General features: G+C 49.2%; 1 non-coding gene across 1 annotated transcript; it reads left to right on the plus strand.

Annotated features, from left to right (window-relative positions):
- The first annotated feature begins 1844 nt into the window (after nucleotides 1-1844).
- Nucleotides 1845-1916, plus strand: TRNAH-GUG (transfer RNA histidin (anticodon GUG)). The gene has a single exon. It is a non-coding gene; the product is annotated as a tRNA-His (tRNA).
- Nucleotides 1917-23080: the final 21164 nt, after the last annotated feature.

A 23080-nucleotide genomic window follows, 5' to 3' on the forward strand; every position in this document is an offset into this window, starting at 1 on the left:
CACTGTACTCTACACTGTGCAACTCTATACCACTCCACTCTACTCAGTTCTACTCCACTCTAATCTACATTGTTCCACTCTATCACTCCACTCTATGCCACTCTAATCTATGCCACTCCACTATACGCCACTTCACTCCACTTTATGCTACTCCATTCTATGCCACTCCACCCTGTCACTCTCTGCTATGCCCCTCTACTCCACTCCACTCCACTCTACTCTATGCCACTTCCCTTCATTCCTCTCTACGCCACCCTACTTAATAGAATGCCACTTTATGTGACTCTATGCCACTCTGCTCTACATCACTCTAGAATACTCAACTGAACTCTACTCTATACAACTCCACTCTACTTTACACCTCTCCACTCTATGCCTCTCCACTCTATGCTACTCTACTCCAGTCTACTGTACGCCACTTTATTTTATCCCATTCTACTCTACGCCACTGTACACCACTCAACTCTATGCCACTCTACTCCGTTGCACCCCTCTCTACTCTACGCTACTCTACTCCATGCTACTATACTCCACTCTAAGCCACTGTACTCTCCACCACTAAGCTCTATTCCACTCTACTGTATGCCACTCCATGCCACTCTAATCCACCCCACAGAATGCCACTCTACTCTATGCCACTCCACTCAACTCCATGCCATTCCACACTTTTGCACTCTACCCTACTCTGTGCCTCTCCATTCCACTCCATGCCACTCCACTCTATCCCACTACGCTCTACTCTAGTTCACTCTATGCCACTCCACTTCACTCTCTCCCACTCTACCCTATACTACTTCATTCCATGCCACTTCACTGTACTCCACTCCACTCCATCTCCCACAATATCACTCAATGGCACTACATGCGCTCTACTCTATGCCACTCTACTGCACACTACTCTGTGCTGTGCCACTCTACACTACTCTCCTGTAGGCCTTTCTACTCTATGCCACTTTTTACTCTGCTCCTCTTTACACCACAGTGTCACTCCATGCAACGCGACTGTATGCTACTCAACTCCACAACACTCTACTTCATGCAGTCCGACTCCACTCCTCCTAATTCTTTGCCACCCCTCTCCATGACACACTGTTCTCTGTCTCTATGCCATTCCATGCCACTTCACTCTACACCACACTATGCCACTCTACACCACACTACTTTACTCTATGCTACTCTATGCCATTCTATGCAACCTAACTCCTCTCTACCCCACTCTGCTCTATGCCACTCCATTCCTCACAATGCTATTCAACGCCATGCCAAGGCACACCACTTCATTATATTCAACTGTATTCTATGACACATTACGTCACTCTACTCTTTGCACTTCAATCTACTCCCTTCTATGACCCTCCATTCATCACCACTCCATTGTTTGCTAGTCAAGTTTACGCCACTTCATTCCACACAATGCAACTCTAAAGCAGTATGCACCAAGCAGCTGAATGTGTCTGAAGAGACACCCAGAAAAGAAAAAAAAAACAATATGTGGGGGCCTGTTCCGAGCCCCTCCTGGCCTGGAGGAGTTTGGTCGGCCGTGGATTAAGTTTTTGCAGTGTTCACTTCCCCGACCCCAGCACTCATAGAACACTTGAGACTTGCAGGGCAGAGTGGTGGATCTTGTTAAGAAGTCTGGGCTTCTTGGTTTATGGGGAGTCTTGTCACTGGAAGCAGAGAGGTAAATATTTGCTGTGATCTGCTACTCAAAGAAAAGACCCTGATCTAACTTGAAAAGATGGGTTTTAAACAAACGCTAAATCTATCCACTCCACGGACACTGTGACCTTTTTTCAGCCTATCAGAGCCACACCAGGGTAGTCTTTTCAGATCCCAAGTAGCTCGCCATGATCGTATAGTGGTTAGTACTCTGCGTTGTGGCCGCAGCAACCTCGGTTCGAATCCGAGTCATGGCATTGCGGGTGTCAATGTCACGGCAGTTGGGCAGCATTTTTATTCTCACTTCTTAATATTTACATGAGTTAAGAGCTTGAACCTAATTTCAACGGTGAAATTAAATGTCTTTGAAGAACGCGTTAACAATGTTATTATTTATTTCACCTTTCTGCGCTTTTACGTTTGTGGCGGTCCTGATGTGAAAAGTATGAGCTACAGTTTGGTTTCACGGGACCCGGTCAGCAAGAGGGATGTGTCTCCTGTACCTGCAGCGCCGAGGCTCCTGTACTGACGCGGAGTAGCTTTCAATGTTGAAAGGGATCCTGCTAGTCAAATATCAGTTTTTGCAGCAATTCAGGCCGCGAAGAAAAAAGGTCTAAAAATAAATATTTGTATAGAAAGTAAGACTGAGCTCCCAAGGGTCTGAAAGAAAGAGGCGACGGAGAAGGACACTGAGAGGCGCGCTCACCCAATCAGCGTTTGGCTTCATCATCCCGCACCCGACAGATCACCGGGCAGCTAGAGGGAAAGTTTTAAAACTTAAGCCAAGTTTATTAGTCTTAGTCGAATCGTGAATTACACAATTACGCTCCTTTGTGGAATTTGGAGTAATGTGGGGAAAGACATCTACCCAAGAGCGGAGGAAAAGAGCGCGAGCAGCGGCTGTTGTGCCAGTTCTGTTGCATTTAGAGCGATTTTCTTGTGCAAAGTGTATATCAGGTTCCTTTCGGATCTGAGCGTGTATTTTGCACCAGGAAAATACCCTTGTGTAATTCTGTACAACCTTGCATAATGTTGCTGTAATTTCACGTAATTACACTGCAGTGACCGCTCAGCCCTCCACAGGGCTTGGTCGCCCCACTCACTGCTGCCGCCCCTGCCTGCCTTTGCCGCCTCCTGCCTGCAGATTCCTTCGCTCGCTGCTCCTAGGATTTCCCGCCGCTGCCTCTCTGCGGCCCCGCCCCCCTGTGATTCCATTCGCCAGACCGCTCCCGCCACCCAGCTGCTCCTCCCTCCCGGCTCCTTACTTAAGGGGACCACAGAGTGTGACCGCTCAGCCCTCCACAGGGCTTGGTCACCCCACTCACTGCTGCCGCTCCTGCCTGCCTTTGCCGCCTCCTGCCTGCAGATTCCTTAGCTCGCTGCTCCTGGGATTTCCCGCCGCTGCCTCCCTGTGGCCCCGCCCCCCTGTGATTCCATTCGCCGGACCGCTCCCGCCACCCAGCTGCTCCTCCCTCCCGGCTCCTTACTTATGACGCCCCCAGAGCGACCGCGCAGCGGGAGCACCGACTGAGCGCCGAAGGTGCGCCAAAGGTAAGCCCGTCTGCGCCCGTCTGTGCCTGGACCGCGCCCAGCGCCAGACCCCCTGGTCCTCGCCCTCGCCAGCACACCCTGCACAGCTATGATGCCAGAACCCTCCACGCACTCAACGCCGGCCGAAACACCGCCTGCTACCGAGCCACCCCGAGACGCACCCACGGACCCTTCACCTGCCTGACCTGCCGCTTCACCAGCCTACGACCCAACACTGCACCTACTAAACTGAGCCCCAGCAACAAACACCTGATGTGCATCCTGCTTAACACCCGCTCCGTTCACAGGCATGCCGTTGAACTCTGGAACCTCCTCGACTCGACAGCACCAGACATCGCCTTCCTGACGGAAACCTGGATGAACGCCTCCTCAGCACCCGACGTCGCCATCGCCGTCCCAGAAGGCTACAAAATCACCAGGAGGGACCGCGTCAACCAGACAGGAGGAGGCATCGCCATCATCCACAAGAACACCATCCGCATCACGACCAACTCCGATGACACCTTCACCTCCGCCGAACACCTCCACTTCCAGATACACACCAACCCCAAGACCACGCTCAGAGGCACCCTCATCTACAGACCACCGGGACCACGCACACAGTTCAGCGAAGACATCACAGACTTCGTCAGCCCCCACGCCATCAATTCCACCGACTACATCCTCCTGGGGGACCTCAACTTCCACCTGGAGGACGACAAGGACCGCAACACCACTGCTCTACTGGCCAACCTGGCCAACCTCGGACTCAAGCAACTGGTAACCACCCCTACCCACCACGCCGGCCACACGCTTGACCCAGTCTTCTCATCCAGCAAATATGTCACCTTCAGCCACTCCACCAATCTCCAGTGGACTGACCACAGCTGCGTCCACTTCAGCTTCAGTAAAACGACGACCCACCACCACCCTCAACAAACCCCCCGCAGGAGCTGGAACAAGATCACCGGCGACCAGCTCACCACCTTCCTCAGCCAGAACCCCCCCACCAGCTCAACGGACCCCAACGAAGCCGCCAACAACCTCACACAGTGGATCACCAACTGCGCAGACGCCCTCGCACCACTGAAGAAGAACCCCCCCAGCAGACGCAGCAGCAAGAAAGCCTCCTGGTTCACCGACGAGCTCATCACCTCCAAGAAGAACTGCCGCTCCCTGGAGAACACCTGGCGCACCAACCAGACCACAGACAACATGACGGCCCTCAAACACGCCACCCGCAAACACCACCAACTGATCCGCGCCACAAAGAAGACAGCCTTCAAGGAACGACTGGACAACAACACCCACAACAGCAAGGAACTCTTCAGCATCGTCAAAGAGCTCTCCAACCCCGACGCCGGAAACAATGACATCACTCCCTCGCAAGACCTCTGCGACTCCCTCGCAGCCTTCTTCCACGACAAGATCGCCAACATTCACAACAGCTTCGGCCCACCAACCACAAACCCCACCACCGAACCGATGCCCCCCACGCCACCCTCCGCACCTGGACCCCAGTCAGCACCGAAGACACAACACGCACAATGAACACCATCCACTCCGGATCCCCTAAGGACCCCTGCCCACACCACATCTTCAACACGGCCGACCACATCATCGCACCCCACCTCCGTGACATCGTCAATGCCTCCTTCAACACCGCCACCTTCCCGGAGTGCTGGAAACACGCCGAGATCAGTACCCTGCTGAAGAAACCAACTGCAGACCCCTCCGACCTCAAGAACTACCGCCCCATCTCGCTCCTCCCGTTTCCTGCCAAAGTCATCGAGAAGACCGTCAACAGACAGCTAGCCGCCTTCCTCGAGACCAACGGATCCCTCGACCACTCGCAATCCGGCTTCCGAGCCAACCACAGCACGGAGACCGCCCTCATCGCAGCCACAGACGACATCAGATCCCTAATGGACAATGGAGAAACTGCGGCCCTCATCCTCCTGGACCTCTCCGCAGCGTTCGACACTGTCTGCCACCGCACCCTGGTACAGCGCCTGAACAACACCGGCATCCAGGAGAAGGCCCTGGAGTGGATCACCTCATTCCTCGCCGGAAGAACCCAGAGAGTCCGCCTCCCCCCGTTCCGGTCAGCGGCCACCGAAGTCATCTGCGGAGTTCCACAAGGGTCATCGCTCAGCCCCACCCTCTTCAACGTCTATTTGAGCCCCCTCGCAACCATCGCACGTCAACACAACCTCAAGATCATCACCTACGCCGACGACACCCAGCTGATCCTCTCCCTCACCAGCGACCCGGACGCCGCCAGAGCCAGCCTACACGAAGGGATGAAAGACGTCGCCGAATGGATGAAGAACAGCCGCCTGAAACTGAACTCAGACAAGACGGAGGTCCTCATCCTGGGATCATCACCATCCGCCTGGGACGACTCCTGGTGGCCCCCCGCCCTGGGAGCCACCCCCAAGCCAACGGACCACGCTCGCAACCTAGGCTTCATCCTGGACTCCTCCCTCTCGATGACCAGACAAGTCAACGCCGTCTCATCTTCATGCTTCAACACCCTGCGCATGCTTCGAAAGATCTTCCGGTGTATCCCCACCGAGACCAGGAAGACGGTCACCCAGGCCCTCGTCACCAGTCGGCTGGACTACGGGAACGGCCTCTACGCCGGCACCGCCGCCAAACTCCAGAAGAAACTCCAACGGATCCAGAACGCCTCAGCACGACTCATCCTGGACATCCCCCGACACAGCCACATCTCCGAACACCTGAGAGACCTGCACTGGCTCCCCGTCAACAAAAGAATCATGTTCCGACTCCTCACCCACGCACACAAGGCCCTCCACGACCTGGGCCCCAAGTTCCTCAACAGCCGCCTGACCTTCCACAAGCCCACCCGCCAGCTCCGCTCCGCCAGCCTCGCTCTCGCCACCGTCCCCCGCATCCGCAGAGCCACCACCGGAGGAAGATCCTTCTCCTACCTGGCAGCCAAGACATGGAACTCCCTCCCCATCCACCTCCGGACAACGCAAGACCATCTCGCCTTCAGGAAGCAACTCAAGACCTGGCTGTTCGAGCAGTAGCGTTCCCCCCCCCCCCCCAGCGCCTTGAGACCCTCCGGGTGAGCAGTGCGCTATACAAATGCCTTTGATTGATTGATTGATTGAGTTACACTGGTTACGCCCATCCCTACATTTGACTCATGTTTAACAGAGAGGTCCATCCATCTATTGATCCATTCATCTGTCCATCCATCTTTTTGCCTGTGTGCCTGCTTATCTATCTGCTCACCTACCTGTGCGTGACTGTGAACCTGTCTAACAGAGTGTTGATGCCTGGCTGTATGCTTTGTTAACACTATAACGCTCATAGGGACATTGAGGAGGACATCTTGGCGCTATGTTTTTTTTTGGTATGAAGCAACCGTTTTCAAATCCTGACAGTCCACACAAAGTTGATCATATGTGATCCCATTTTCGTACCAACAGCTGCTTCTCTATATACTTATCGGTCCACGTCTATTACTACATGTGCTTTCTATTTACTTTCTATTTCAATCTGGGTATCTGCCTTACTGCCTATTTCTGCCCATCTCTGTTTATGTTAACACTTTAAAGCCTACATGCTGACTACCAAGGTCTTTGTGGCGTGGTTATTTCTAAAGCAGGCGCGTGTGATTTACAGCGGTTTCTGTGAAGCTGATTATATCTCATCCATGATTTACTAACAGCTACATACCTGCCTTTCTGTCTACAAACCTGTACAGATGCATCGGTGCATGTGGCTTATTTATGACGATCTGTTTAACCTTCTATCCGTCCTTCTATCTGTGCAACTGTCTTACAGTTCCCCCTCTTTTATGTTGTTACAACACTATTTGTTAAACAAACCTTCACAGTCAGAAGGGCTTCCAGGCGCTGTTATTTATTAAAAAAACTGCAAAGAACACCAGTTTATGCAATGTTGATGACATTTACTTCACCCCTTTATTGTTGCATTAATGGGTTTTCAAGTCACAAAACGGGTCCCTGATGAAGCCTAAGTGGACTTCTCAGCTGCTGTAGCTCTGTGGGGTCTCCAGCTCTCCTAGGGCCTCAGATCTACCACTACAACCCCAGCCTTACCCTAAGTTGTGCAGCAGATGTTTTATTTTTTTTATTTATTGGTATTTCAGATGGTACATATTATTCACAGGATTGTAACAGGTTGCAGAGCTGTATGAATCTCCTTTCCATGACAACTTTTGAACAGTTACCCATTACTGCTATTATATTATGTTACCACCACGCTGAGGGCTGTTCCTTGCATAAATCTGTAAGCAGGCTTGTGATCTGTAGTGTGGGCCTCCTGTGGGTCTCCGGTTCAGTGCTGTATGCCCATGGAGCAGGGTGGTCGGTTGCCACCATTTCCAGCTCTGGCACGACAGGTACTCATCATCTCTTATTACCACAAATAACTGTGAGAAGGTAGCCTCTTTCTAGCCTTGTTACCCCCACTTTTGGCCTGTTTGTGAGTGTATGTCAGGGTGTTTGTCACTGTTTTCACTGTCTCACTGGGATCCTGATAGCCAGGCCTCAGTGCTCATAGTGAAAACACCATGTTTTCAGTATGGTTGTTATGTGTCACTGGGATCCTGCTAGTCAGGACCCCAGTGCTCATAGGTTTGTGGCCTATATGTATGTGTCACTGGGACCCTGTCACACAGGGCCCCAGTGCTCATAGGTGTGCATGTATATGTTCCCTGTGTGGTGCCTAACTGTCTCACTGAGGCTCTGCTAACCAGAACCTCAGTGGTTATGCTCTCTCATTACTTTCAAATTGTCACTGACAGGCTAGTGACCATTTTTACCAATTTACATTGGCTTACTGGAACACCCTTATAATTCCCTAGTATATGGTACTGAGGTACCCAGGGTATTGGGGTTCCAGGAGATCCCTATGGGCTGCAGCATTTCTTTTGCCACCCATAGGGAGCTCTGACAATTCTTACACAGGCCTGCCACTGCAGCCTGAGTGAAATAACGTCCACGTTATTTCACAGCCATTTTTCACTGCACTTAAGTAACTTATAAGTCACCTATATGTCTAACCTTTACCTGGTAAAGGTTAGGTGCAAAGTTACTTAGTGTGAGGGCACCCTGGCACTAGCCAAGGTGCCCCCACATTGTTCAGAGCCAATTCACTGAACTTTGTGAGTGCGGGGACACCATTACACGCGTGCACTACATATAGGTCACTACCTATATGTAGCTTCACCATGGTAACTCCGAATATGGCCATGTAACATGTCTATGATCATGGAATTGCCCCCTCTATGCCATCCTGGCATTGTTGGTACAATTCCATGATCCCAGTGGTCTGTAGCACAGACCCTGGTACTGCCAGACTGACCTTCCTGGGGTTTCACTGCACCTGCTGCTGCTGCCAACCCCTCAGACAGGCAGCTGCCCTCCTGGGGTCCAGCCAGGCCTGGCCCAGGATGGCAGAACAAAGAACTTCCTCTGAGAGAGGGTGTGACACCCTCTCCCTTTGGAAAATGGTGTGAAGGCAGGGGAGGAGTAGCCTCCCCCAGCCTCTGGAAATGCTTTGTTGGGCACAGATGTGCCCAATTCTGCATAAGCCAGTCTACACCGGTTCAGGGACCCCTTAGCCCCTGCTCTGGCGCGAAACTGGACAAAGGAAAGGGGAGTGACCACTCCCCTGACCTGCACCTCCCCTGGGAGGTGTCCAGAGCTCCTCCAGTGTGCTCCAGACCTCTGCCATCTTGGAAACAGAGGTGCTGCTGGCACACTGGACTGCTCTGAGTGGCCAGTGCCACCAGGTGACGTCAGAGACTCCTGCTGATAGGCTCCTTCAGGTGTTATTAGCCTTTCCTCTCTCCTAGGTAGCCAAACCCTCTTTTCTGGCTATTTAGGGTCTCTGTCTCTGGGGAAACTTCAGATAACGAATGCATGAGCTCAGCCGAGTTCCTCTGCATCTCCCTCTTCACCTTCTGATAAGGAATCGACCGCTGACCGCGCTGGAAGCCTGCAAACCTGCAACATAGTAGCAAAGACGACTACTGCAACTCTGTAACGCTGATCCTGCCGCCTTCTCGACTGTTTTCCTGCTTGTGCATGCTGTGGGGGTAGTCTGCCTCCTCTCTGCACCAGAAGCTCCGAAGAAATCTCCCGTGGGTCGACGGAATCTTCCCCCTGCAACCGCAGGCACCAAAAAGCTGCATTTCCGGTCCCTTGGGTCTCCTCTCAGCACGACGAGCGAGGTCCCTCGAATCCAGCGACACCGTCCAAGTGACCCCCACAGTCCAGTGACTCTTCAGCCCAAGTTTGGTGGAGGTAAGTCCTTGCCTCACCTCGCTGGGCTGCATTGCTGGGAACCGCGACTTTGCAAGCTACTCCGGCCCCTGTGCACTTCCGGCGGAAATCCTTCGTGCACAGCCAAGCCTGGGTCCACGGCACTCTAACCTGCATTGCACGACTTTCTAAGTTGGTCTCCGGCGACGTGGGACTCCTTTGTGCAACTTCGGCGAGCACCGTTTCACGCATCCTCGTAGTGCCTGTTTCTGGCACTTTTCCAGGTGCTACCTGCTTTAGTGAGGACTCTTTGTCTTGCACGACGTCCCCTCTCTCTGCAGGTCCAATTTGCGACCTCCTGGTCCCTCCTGGGCCCCAGCAGCGTCCAAAAACGCCAAACGCACGATTTGCGTGTAGCAAGGCTTGTTGGCGTCCATCCGGCGGGAAAACACTTCTGCACGACTCTCCAAGGCGTGGGGGATTCATCCTCCAAAGGGGAAGTCTCTAGCCCTTGTCGTTCCTGCAGTATTCACAGTTCTTCAGCCTAGTAAGAGCTTCTTTGCACCAACCGCTGGCATTTCTTGGGCATCTGCCCATCTCCGAGCTGCTTGTGACTTTTGGACTTGGTCCCCTTGTTCCACAGGTACCCTCAGTCAGGAATCCATCATTGTTGCATTGCTGATTTGTGTTTTCCTTGCATTTTCCCTCTAACACGACTATTTTGTCCTTAGGGGAACTTTGGTGCACTTTGCACTCACTTTTCAGGGTCTTGGGGAGGGTTATTTTTCTAACTCTCACTATTTTCTAATAGTCCCAGCGACCCTCTACAAGGTCACATAGGTTTGGGGTCCATTCGTGGTTCACATTCCACTTTTGGAGTATATGGTTTGTGTTGCCCCTATCCCTATGTTTCCCCATTGCATCCTATTGTAACTATACATTGTTTGCACTGTTTTCTAAGACTATACTGCATATTTTTGCTATTGTGTATATATATCTTGTGTATATTTCCTATCCTCTCACTGAGGGTACACTCTAAGATACTTTGGCATATTGTCATAAAAATAAAGTACCTTTATTTTTAGTATAACTGTGTATTGTGTTTTCTTATGATATTGTGCATATGACACTAAGTGGTACTGTAGTAGCTTCACACGTCTCCTAGTTCAGCCTAAGCTGCTCTGCTAAGCTACCATTATCTATCAGCCTAAGCTGCTAGACACCCTATACACTAATAAGGGATAACTGGGCCTGGTGCAAGGTGCAAGTACCCCTTGGTACTCACTACAAGCCAGTCCAGCCTCCTACAATAACAAGCAAGCCAAACAACTTGCCCAGAAACGAGACCTAACTACGCATCGTGTGAGTGTGTCTACAGCTGTATGGGGCCCAGCCGGGGGGGGGGAAGGGACCCAGGGGAACCCTTCCCAGTGTATGATCTTCCAGGGAGGTCTAGGAGAGGTGTGTTTGTCGTGCTCCTAACTCCGCAAGTTAAGAGGCCCATCTGCATCGTCATCATAGTCATGTCAGGAGTGTTCCATGCTCCCGCCACCTCTGCCCATAGGGGAGCTATCTGTCTGTTCCTCAGCCCTCTCATTTCTTCCCTCTGAAGTGCCCTTTCTTCTGCCTTGCCAAGGAAGTGATGTCTGCTTATAGCACGTGTCCTACTTTTATAATGTTTTCAGGGCACTTCGCCCACTTCATATATAGCCAAAATCCTTTAGCACTGGGAGACCACGTGTCTGCTGAATATCTTACCTCCACCATTGGGGGTATAAAAGGTGTACTTTGGCTCTGTTGTAAATTAATATATAGGGCTCAGTTTGGTTGGGTTGTGAATTGCTGTCAAGCTCTAAATCTCAGAATTCTCTTAGTCACACCTTTTTATGTCTTGCGTACACAGTGAATGTGCTGTGAGACATATTGTTTAGAATTCAGTGGGCTTACCACACGCCCATAGCTTACTTACCATTAATTGTTTTCTATGTCACTCACATTTGCAATATTTCGATTGCTTAGCTCCCATAGACTGAATCTTCCTTTCTTGTGTTCATTCCTCCATGGAGGATGGACCAAGTACATGTGTTCTTTTCGTCTTTCTACAGTACGCTATTTTTTATATTTTAAAAGTGTTTTCGTATCATTCTTGGATGTGCAATGTGCTTTCCAACATTCATGACAAGCATACAGCTTATTTTTCACCCTAATCGCCGTCTCTATTGACACTTTAGTTACTTTCTCACACTGTATTCCTCTACATGACTATACTCTACTCCCCTCAGTGCCACTGTACTCTACACTGTGCAACTCTATACCACTCCACTCTACTCAGTTCTACTCCACTCTAATCTACATTGTTCCACTCTATCACTCCACTCCATGCCACTCTAATCTATGCCACTCCACTATACGCCACTTCACTCCACTTTATGCTACTCCATTCTATGCCACTCCACCCTGTCACTCTCTGCTATGCCCCTCTACTCCACTCCACTCTACTCTATGCCACTTCCCTTCATTCCTCTCTCCGCCACCCTACTTCATAGAATGTCACTTTATGTGACTCTATGCCACTCTGCTCTACATCACTCTAGAATACTCAACTGAACTCTACTCTTTACAATTCCACTATACTTTACTCCCCTCCACTCTATGCCTCTCCACTCTATGCTACTCTACTCCAGTCTACTGTACCCCACTTTATTTGATCCCATTCTACTCTACGCCACTGTACACCACTCAACTCTATGCCACTCTACTCCGTTGCACCCCTCTCTACTCTACGCTACTCTACTCCATGTTACTCTACTCCACTCTAAGCCACTGTACTCTCCACCACTAAGCTCTATTCCACTCTACTGTATGCCACTTCATGCCACTCTAATCCACCCCACAGAATGCCACTCTACTCTATGCCACTCCACTCAACTCCATGCCATTCCACACTTTTGCACTCTACCCTACTCTGTGCCTCTCCATTCCACTCCATGCTACTCCACTCTATCCCACTACGCTCTACTCTAGTTCACTCTATGCCACTCCACTTTACTCTCTCCCACTCTACTCTATACTACTTCATTCCATGCCACTTCACTGTACTCCACTCCACTCCATCTCACACAATATCACTCAATGGCACTACATGCGCTCTACTCTATGCCACTCTACTGCACACTACTCTATGCTGTGCCACTCTACACTACTCTCCTGTAGGCCTTTCTACTCTATGCCACTTTTTTCTCTGCTCCTCTCTACACCACAGTGTCACTCCATGCAACGCGACTGTATGCTACTCAACTCCACAACACTCTACTTCATGCAGTCCGACTCCACTCCTCCTAATTCTTTGCCACCCCTCTCCATGACACACTGTTTTCTGACTTTATGCCATTCCATGCCACTTCACTCTACACCACACTATGCCACTCTACACCACACTACTTTACTCTATGCTACTCTATGCCATTCTATGAAACCTCACTCCTCTCTACCCCACTCTGCTCTATGCCACTCCATTCCTCACAATGCTATTCAACACCATGCCAAGGCACACCACTTCATTATATTCCACTGTATTCTATGACACATTACGTCACTCTACTCTTTGCACTTCAATCTACTCCCTTCTATGACCCTCCATTCATCACCACTCCATTGTTTGCTAGTCAAGTTTACGCCAGTTCATTCCACAATGCAACTCTAAAGCAGTATGCACCAAGCAGCTGAATGTGTCTGAAGAGACACCCAGAAAAAAAAAAACAACAATATGTGGGGGCCTGTTCCGAGCCCCTCCTGGCCTGGAGGAGTTTGGTCGGCCGTGGATTAAGTTTTTGCAGTGTTCACTTCCCCGACCCCAGCAGTCATAGAACACTTGAGACTTGCAGGGCAGAGTGGTGGATCTTGTTAAGAAGTCTGGGCTTCTTGGTTTATGGGGAGTCTTGTCACTGGAAGCAGAGAGGTAAATATTTGCTGTGATCTGCTACTCAAAGAAAAGACCCTGATCTAACTTGAAAAGATGGGTTTTAAACAAATGCTAAATCTATCCACTCCACGGACACTGTGACCTTTTTTCAGCCTATCAGAGCCACACCAGGGTAGTCTTTTCAGAGCCCAAGTAGCTCGCCGTGATCGTATAATGGTTAGTATTCTGCGTTGTGGCCGCAGCAACCTCGGTTCGAATCCGAGTCACGGCATTGCGGGTGGCAATGTCACAGCAGTTGGGCAGCATTTTTATTCTCACTTCTTAATATTTACATGAGTTAAGAGCTTGAACCTAATTTCAACGGTGAAATTAAATGTCTTTGAAGAACGCGTTAACAATGTTATTATTTATTTCACCTTTCTGCGCTTTTACGTTTGTGGCGGTCCTGATGTGAAAAGTATGAGCTACAGTTTGGTTTCACGGGACCCGGTCAGCAAGAGGGATGGATGGCTGTGTCTCCTGTACCTGCAGCGCCGAGGCTCCTGTACTGACGCGGAGTAGCTTTCAATGTTGAAAGGGATCCTGCTAGTCAAATATCAGTTTTTGCAGCAATTCAGGCCGCGAAGAAAAAAGGTCTAAAAATAAATATTTGTATAGAAAGTAAGACTGAGCTCCCAAGGGTCTGAAAGAAAGAGGCGACGGAGAAAGACACTGAGAGGCGCGCTCACCCAATCAGCGTTTGGCTTCATCATCCCGCACCCGACGGATCACCGGGCAGCTAGAGGGAAAGTTTTAAAACTTAAGCCAAGTTTATTAGTCGTGGTTGAATCGTGAATTACACAATTACGCTCCTTTGTGGAATTTGGAGTAATGTGGGGAAAGACATCTACCCAAGAGCGGAGGAAAAGAGCGCGAGCAGCGGCTGTTGTGCCAGTTCTGTTGCATTTAGAGCGATTTTCTTGTGCAAAGTGTATATCAGGTTCCTTTCGGATCCGAGCGTGTATTTTGCACCAGGAAAATACCCTTGTGTAATTCTATACAACCTCGCATAATGTTGCTGTAATTTCGCGTAATTACACTGCAGTGAGTTACACTGGTTACGCCCATCCCTACATTTGACTCATGTTTGACAGAGAGGTCCGTCCATCTATTGATCCATTCATCTGTCCATCCATCTTTTTGCCTGTGTGCCTGCTTATCTATCTGCTCACCTACCTGTGCGTGACTGTGAACCTGTCTAACAGAGTGTTGATGCCTGGCTGTATGCTTTGTTAACACTATAACGCTCATAGGGACATTGAGGAGGACATCTTGGCGCTATGTTTTTTTTTGGTATGAAGTAACCGTTTTCAAATCCTGACAGTCCACCCAAAGTTGATCATATGTGATCCCATTTTCGTACCAACAGCTGCTTCTCTATATACTTATCGGTCCACGTCTATTACTACATGTGCTTTCTATTTACTTTCTATTTCAATCTGGGTATCTGCCTTACTGCCTATTTCTGCCCATCTCTGTTTATGTTAACACTTTAAAGCCTACATGCTGACTACCAAGGTCTTTGTGGCGTGGTTATTTCTAAAGCAGGCGCATGTGATTTACAGCGGTTTCTGTGAAGCTGATTATATCTCATCCATGATTTACTAACAGCTACATACCTGCCTTTCTGTCTACAAACCTGTACAGATGCATCGGTGCATGTGGCTTATTTATGACGATCTGTTTAACCTATCCGTGCAACTGTCTTACACTTCCCCCTCTTTTATGTTGTTACAACACTATTTGTTAAACAAACCTTCACAGTCAGAAGGGCTTCCAGGCGCTGTTATTTATTAAAAAAACTGCAAAGAACACCAGTTTATGCAATGTTGATGACATTTACTTCACCCCTTTATTGTTGCATTAATAGGTTTTCAAGTCACAAAACGGGTCCCTGATGAAGCCTAAGTGGACTTCTGAGCTGCTGTACCTCTGTGGGGTCTCCAGCTCTCCTAGGGCCTCAGATCTACCACTACAACACCAGCCTTACCCTAAGTTGTGCAGCAGATTTTTTATTTTTTTTATTTATTGGTATTTCAGATGGTACATATTATTCACAGGATTGTAACAGGTTGCAGAGCTGTATGAATCTCCTTTCCATGACAACTTTTGAACAGTTCCCCATTACTGCTATTATATTATGTTACCACCACGCTGAGGGCTGTTCCTTGCATAAATCTGTAAGCAGGCTTGTGATCTGTGGTGTGGGCCTCCTGTGGGTCTCCGGTTCAGCGCTGTATGCCCATGGAGCAGGGTGGTCGGTTGCCACCATTTCCAGCTCTGGCACGTCAGGTACTCATCATCTCTTATTACAACAAATAACAAGCAAGCCAAACAACTTGCCCAGAAACGAGACCTAACTACGCATCGTGTGAGTGTGTCTACAGCTGTATGGGGCCCAGCCGGGGGGGGGAAGGGACCCAGGGGAACCCTCCCCAGTGTATGATCTTCCAGGGAGGTCTAGGAGAGGTGTGTTTGTCGTGCTCCTAACTCCGCAAGTTAAGAGGCCCATCTGCATCGTCATCATAGTCATGTCAGGAGTGTTCCATGCTCCCGCCACCTCTGCCCATAGGGGAGCTATCTGTCTGTTCCTCAGACCTCTCATTTCTTCCTTCTGAAGTGCCCTTTCTTCTGCCTTGCCAAGGAAGTGATGTCTGCTTATAGCACGTGTCCTACTTTTATAATGTTTTCAGGGCACTTCGCCCACTTCACATCTAGCTAAAATCCTTTAGCACTGGGAGACCATGTGTCTGCTGAATATCTTACCTCCACCATTGGGGGTATAAAAGGTGTACTTTGGCTCTGTTGTAAATTATTATATAGGGCTCAATTTGGTTGGGTTGTGAATTGCTGTCAAGCTCTAAATCTCAGAATTCTCTTAGTCACACCTTTTTATGTCTTGCGTACACAGTGAATGTGCTGTGAGACATATTGTTTAGAATTCAGTGGGCTTACCACACGCCCATAGCTTACTTACCATTAATTGTTTTCTATGTCACTCACATTTGCAATATTTCGATTGCTTAGCTCCCATAGATTTATCTTCCTTTCTTGTGTTCATTCCTCCATGGAGGATGGACCAAGTACATCTGTTCTTTTCGTCTTTTTACAGTACGCTATTTTTTATATTTTAAAAGTGTTTTTGTATCATTCTTGGATGTGCAATGTGCTTTCCAACATTCATGACAAGCATACAGCTTATTTTTCACCCTAAATGCCGTCTCTAATGACACTTTAGTTAGTTTCTCACACTGTATTCCTCTACATGACTATACTCTACTCCCCTCAGTGCCACTGTACTCTACACTGTGCAACTCTATACCACTCCACTCTACTCAGTTCTACTCCACTCTAATCTACATTGTTCCACTCTATCACTCCACTCTATGCCACTCTAATCTATGCCACTCCACTATACGCCACTTCACTCCACTTTATGCTACTCCATTCTATGCCTCTCCACCCTGTCACTCTCTGCTATGCCCCTCTACTCCACTCCACTCTACTCTATGCCACTTCCCTTCATTCCTTTCTACGCCACCCTACTTCATAGAATGCCACTTTATGTGACTCTATGCCACTCTGCTCTACATCACTCTAGAATACTCAACTGAACTCTGCTCTATACAACTCCACTCTACTCTACTTTACTCCTCTCCACTCTATGCCTCTCCACTCTATGCTACTCTACTCCAGTCTACTGTACGCCACTTTATTTTATCCCATTCTACTCTACGCCACTGTACACCACTCAACTCTATGCCACTCTACTCCATTCCACCCCTCTCTACTCTACGCTACTCTACTCCATGCTACTCTACTCCACTCTAAGCCACTCTACTCTCTACCACTAAGCTCTATTCCACTCTACTGTATGCCACTCCATGCCACTCTACTCCACCCCACAAAATGCCACTCTACTCTATGCCACTCCACTCAACTCCATGCCATTCCACTCTTTTGCACTCTACCCTACTCTGTGCCTCTCCATTCCACTCCATGCCACTCCACTATCCCACTACGCTCTACTCAAGTTTACTCTATGCCACTCCACTTTACTCTCTCCCACTCTACTCTATACTACTCCATTCCATGCCACTTCACTGTACTCCACTCCATCTCACACAATATCACTCAATGGCACTACATGCGCTCTACTCTATGCCACTCTACTGCACACTACTCTATGCTATGCCACTCTACACTACTGTCCTGTAGACCTTTTCGCTCTATGCCACTTTTTACTCTGCTCCTCTCTACACCACAGTGTCACTCCATGCAACTCGACTGTATGCTACTCAACTCCACAACACTCTACTTCATGCAGTCTGACTCCACTCCTCCTAATTCTTTGCCACCCCTCTCCATGACACACTGTTCTCTGACTCCATGCCATTCCATGCCACTTCACTCTACACCACACTGTGCCACTCTATGCCACTCTACACCACACTACTTTACTATATGTTACTCTATGTCATTCTATGCAACTTCACTCCTCTCTACCCCACTCTGCTCTATGCCAATCCATTCCTCACAATGCTATTCAACGCCATGCCAAGGCACACCACTTCATTATATTCCACTGTATTCTATGACACATTACGTCACTCTACTCTTTGCACTTCAATCTACTCCCTTCTATGACCCTCCATTCATCACCACTCCATTGTATGCTAGTCAAGTTTACGCCACTTCATTCCACACAATGCAACTCTAAAGCAGTGTGCACCACGCAAGTGTACTTCAGTCTACTCTACGCCATTCTACTCTACACCACTTTACACTACTACACACTGCTCTGTTCCATGTCACTCTTCATCACTCCACTCCAAGCCACTCTGCTCCCTGCCTCTCTACTCTACTCCATTCTTTGCCACCCCACAGTACCCCACTGTACTTTATGCCACTCCATGCCCCACCATTCTACGCCACTCCACTCTACACCACACTCCACACAAGTCCATTTTATGCTACTATTCTCTATGCCACTCCACACCTCCCTATGCCACTCTACTCCACCCTTCACTACTGTACCCCACAGCATACAATTCTATGCAACTCCATCCCACTCTATTCTATGGCACTCTACTCTGTTACACTCTACTCTACACCACCTCATTCCACACAATGCCACTCTACGCCACTGCACTCTACACCACTGTAGCCTACGCCACTTTACACCACTCCACTCTCTGCCACTTCAATCTACGCTAGTCCACTTTGCAACCCTCTACTCCACACAATGGCACTTTACACCACTCCACGCTACACCACTTTATTCTAATCCTCTTTACTCTATAACACTCTACTATATGCCAATCTTCTCTATGCCTCTACTCAAAGTTGATCTATTCTACATTACTCCAATCTAGTCTACGTCATTCCGTCGTATGCTGCTCCACAGTACACCATTCCACTCTAAACTATTCTGTGGAACTCTACTCTACACCACTCAACTCTATGCCACTCTACTCTATGTCACTCATCTGTATGCCACTCTACAGTACACCACTCCACTTTATGTCACTCCACGCAACTCTGTCACTATACTCTATGTCACTCCGCTCTACGCTACTCTAAAACCATCACATGCCACTCCAATCTACACCACTCTATTCCACTCTCCTCAATGCCACTCTCCTTTATGCCACATTACTGTATGCCACACAGCTAACTTTTAGCCAAGCTGAACAGCAGTCATGCTTCTGTCCAGCATGGCTAAAAGACATTTGAAAAGCCAATAGCTCTATCGTAGGCAAGACTTTTTGGCTTTGCCAGTGCTAGTTTAACCTTGCGGTTCCCATTGCTTTACATTCTGAAATTCAACCTGGTCTAGGCTTGCCTGTATGAGCTTTAGGGCCCTATTTTAAGCCAACAACGTCCCTATAATTGTAACATTTAAAATTTTGAAAGAGGTCTATTGAATTTGCTTAATACATACATTTACATGGGTTTAGTATGGGCCTGTGAACTGTAATTCATTAAGACTAGATTCACTGTGTGAACCCTAGAGAAGATCACAAATAAGACACACATGTGCAGCTGATGTTACATTTAAAGGGATGCAAAATTAAGGATTGCAAGGTTTCAGGCACCCTGAGTTTGTTAAAGGGATGCTTCTCATTAGAAGTAGCACTGGGACTGACTTTAGGTAGGAATATCAATACTATAGGCACAATTATGAGTGAGATCTCTGCACCTGATCATCATTAACCTTTCTATTGCAGCAACTGTGTACAGAAAGCATAATTAAAGACAGACAGGGAAGGCCTAGCCTAAAATCTTTCTCATCTTGAACAAATGATACTATAGTTCCCTCCTTCCAGCTACCAAATAGCAGTGCTGAGGAAGCACTAATCAGTACCCCTTGCTAACAAAGTTAATGGAAATGCAAAATGTACCCATGTCTACATTCTAGTAACTTCATTGTCTGAGTCTCCACCCTCCAGCCATGGGAATTTCGATGTCCTGGCAATGCACTTCCACTGTCTGGAAAGTTTTTCCCTTCTTATTCCAAACCACAACCAGAGGCATCAACAAATGGATCCTACTTCACTTGCATATTTAATACAGTGACCCAAATGTTAAGAGTGGACATCAGATCCAGCTTGTGATGAATATCCTTTTTAAGGTTTTTCATTGTTTACGCCGTACGCACCCTCATATTGCTCTGGTCATTAAATTACTGCTTCATTTGATTGTAGCATAAACCTCTCAATATTTCGCTATATATGTGTCCAGCCATTGCGTTATGCTTCCAATGCTTGAGCTGATCAGCTCCTCCTGTTCATGTTGTCCAGCTGCAGCCTTTCAGGGAACAGAGTGTTCAACTGATCCTAATGCTTATCAAATGTATCTAGTAAAGCACTATCTCAATGCAAATAATGTGGTTTCTCCCTGCAATTTTGCATCCTAAAATTGCATGCAATTTTAAAAGCCTCCTCGGTGTTCCCATGAAATATGACCTTTACTCAAAACTTCAGATTGTTGCCTCTTCTTTTTATGTTACAATGAACCTCACCTTACTTTCTCTCCTCTGCATAACTCTTCTCCCTAAGCAGTCTACTTTAAGTTACATGCATGGTCTCCTTTACACCTAATATCGTATTTCTGGAAATGGATGACACCTCATCTCAAAAGTCACAACATGTCCTTTAAAAGTCATACACCTGCAAACTAAAAATACATAATCTCCTGTAGTTCATTTAGTTATATTACCAACCATTTGCATGAATTCGCGCACCACCTCCTACAAAAGATAACACTTAAACCATATTAGTTTAAGTGTACCATATAGAAGTTAACATAAGTGCATGGATTCAATCAATCAATCAATAATATTTATAGAGCGCGCTACTCACCCGTGAGGGTCTCAAGGCGCTAGGGGAGGGGGTTACTGCTGCTCGAAGAGCCAGGTCTTGAGCTGCCTCCGGAATGCGAGGTGGTCCTGGGTGGTCCTGAGGTTGGTGGGGAGGGAGTTCCAAGTCTTGGCCGCCAGGAAGGAGAAGGATTTCCCACCTGCCATTGTGCGGCGGATGCGAGGCACGGCGGCGAGTGCGAGGTTGGTGGAGCGAAGTTGACGGGTGGGCGTGTAGAAACTGTGGCGACGGTTGAGGTATTCGGGTCCCTTGTTGTGGAGGGCTTTGTGTGCGTGGGTGAGCAGCCTGAAGGTGATCCTTTTGTTGACGGGTAGCCAGTGTAGGTGTCTCAGGTGGGCGGAGATGTGGCTGTTGCGTGGTATGTCGAGGATGAGGCGAGCGGAGGTGTTTTGTATTCGCTGAAGACTTTTCTGGAGTTTTGTGGGGGTTCCTGCGTATAGGGTGTTTCCGTAGTCCAGGTGGCTTGTGACGAGGGCGTGGGTCACAGTTTTTCTGGTGTCAGCGGGGATCCAGCGGAAGATCTTTCGGAGCATGCGGAGAGTGAGGAAGCAGGAAGACGATACGGTGTTGACTTGTTTGGTCATGGTGAGAAGTGGGTCCAGGATGAATCCGAGGTTGCGTGCCTGGTCTGAGGGGGTAGGTGTGGTGCCCAGGGCCGTGGGCCACCAAGAGTTGTCCCAGGAGGATGGGGTGTTTCCGAGGATGAGGACTTCCGTTTTGTCTGAGTTCAGTTTCAGACGGCTGAGTTTCATCCATTCTGCAAGTTCTTTCATTCCGTCCTGCAGGTTGGTTTTGGCGATGGTAGGGTCCTTGGTGAGGGAAAGTATCAGCATTGAAGAGAGTCGGGCTGAGCGAGGATCCCTGTGGGACGCCGCAGATGATCTCGGTGGGGTCCAAGCGGAACAGCAGGAGGTAGACTCTTTGGGAGTGGTTAGAGAGGAAAGAGGTGATCCAGTCCAGGGCCTGTCCTTGGATACCGGTGGAGCAGAGGCAGGATATTAGGGTTCGGTGGCAGACGGTGTCGAAGGCGGCCGAGAGGTGGAGGAGGATGAGGGCGGCTGTTTCTCCGTTGTCCATCAGAGTTCTGAGGTCATCGGTGACTGCGATCAGGGCGGTTTCAGTGCTGTGGTTGGCTCGGAATCCGGACTGGGAGGGGTCTAATAGGTTGTTGTCTTCAAGGAATTTGGTGAGTTGCTTGTTGACGGACTTCTCGATGACTTTGGCCGGGAAGGGGAGGAGCGAGATGGGGTGAAGTTCTTCAGGTCGTTGGGGTCCGCCGTAGGTTTCTTCAGCAGAGCGTTCACTTCCGCGTGTTTCCAGCTCTCGGGGAAGGTGGCAGATGCAAACGAGCTGTTGATGATGGTCTGGAGGTGGGGGGCGATGATGTCGTCGGCTTTGTTGAAGATGAAGTGGGGGCAGGGGTCCGAGGGGGCACCGGAGTGGATGGTGTTCATGGTAGTTTTGGTCTCTTCCGCGCTGATGTGGGTCCAGGCGTTGAGGGTGACGGCTGGGGCTGTGGGTTCCGTGGTGATAGGCTGGGTCTGAGGGCCGAAGCTGTCGTGAAGGTCGGTGATCTTTCGATGGAAGAAGGTAGCAAGGGCGTTGCAAAGATCTTGTGAGGGCGTGATGGAGTTGGAGTTGGCGTTGGGATTGGAGAGCTCCTTGACAATGTTAAAGAGTTCTTTGCTGTTGTGAGTGTTCTTGTCCAGTTTGTCTTTGAAGGATGTTCTCTTGGTGGTGCGGATCAGCTGATGGTGTTCGCGGGTGGCGTTTTTGAGGGCGGACATGTTTTCTGCGATGTGGTCTTTGCGCCAGGCTTTCTCGAGGGTACGGCAGGTTTTTTTGGATTCCTTGAGGGTGTCTGTGAACCATTGAGGAGTTTCCTGGTGATGGTCTGTCTTGGGAGGCGTCTGAGGGGTGCGAGGTTGTCGGCACAGTTGGTGATCCATTGTGTGACGCTGAGGGCTGCGTAGTTGGCGTCGGTGGAGATGGTAGGTTGGTTGTGGCTGAGAGTGGAGAGTAGCTGCTCCGTGGAGATTTTGTTCCAATGTCTGCGTGGGGTGGGTTGTGTGCAGAGGTGGAGAGTCCTGCGTCTGAAGGTGAAGTGGACACATCTGTGGTCGGACCAGTGTATTACGGAGGAGTGGCTGAAGGATACGTGGTTGCTGGCGGAGAAGATGGGGTCGAGCGTGTGTCCGGCGATGTGGGTGGGGGTGTTCACCAGTTGCTTGAGACCGAGGTTGGCGAGGTTGTCGAGCAGGGTGGTGGTGTTGGTGTCG

Source organism: Pleurodeles waltl, chromosome 12 (assembly GCF_031143425.1).
Source record: "Pleurodeles waltl isolate 20211129_DDA chromosome 12, aPleWal1.hap1.20221129, whole genome shotgun sequence".
Lineage (NCBI taxonomy): Eukaryota > Metazoa > Chordata > Amphibia > Caudata > Salamandridae > Pleurodeles > Pleurodeles waltl.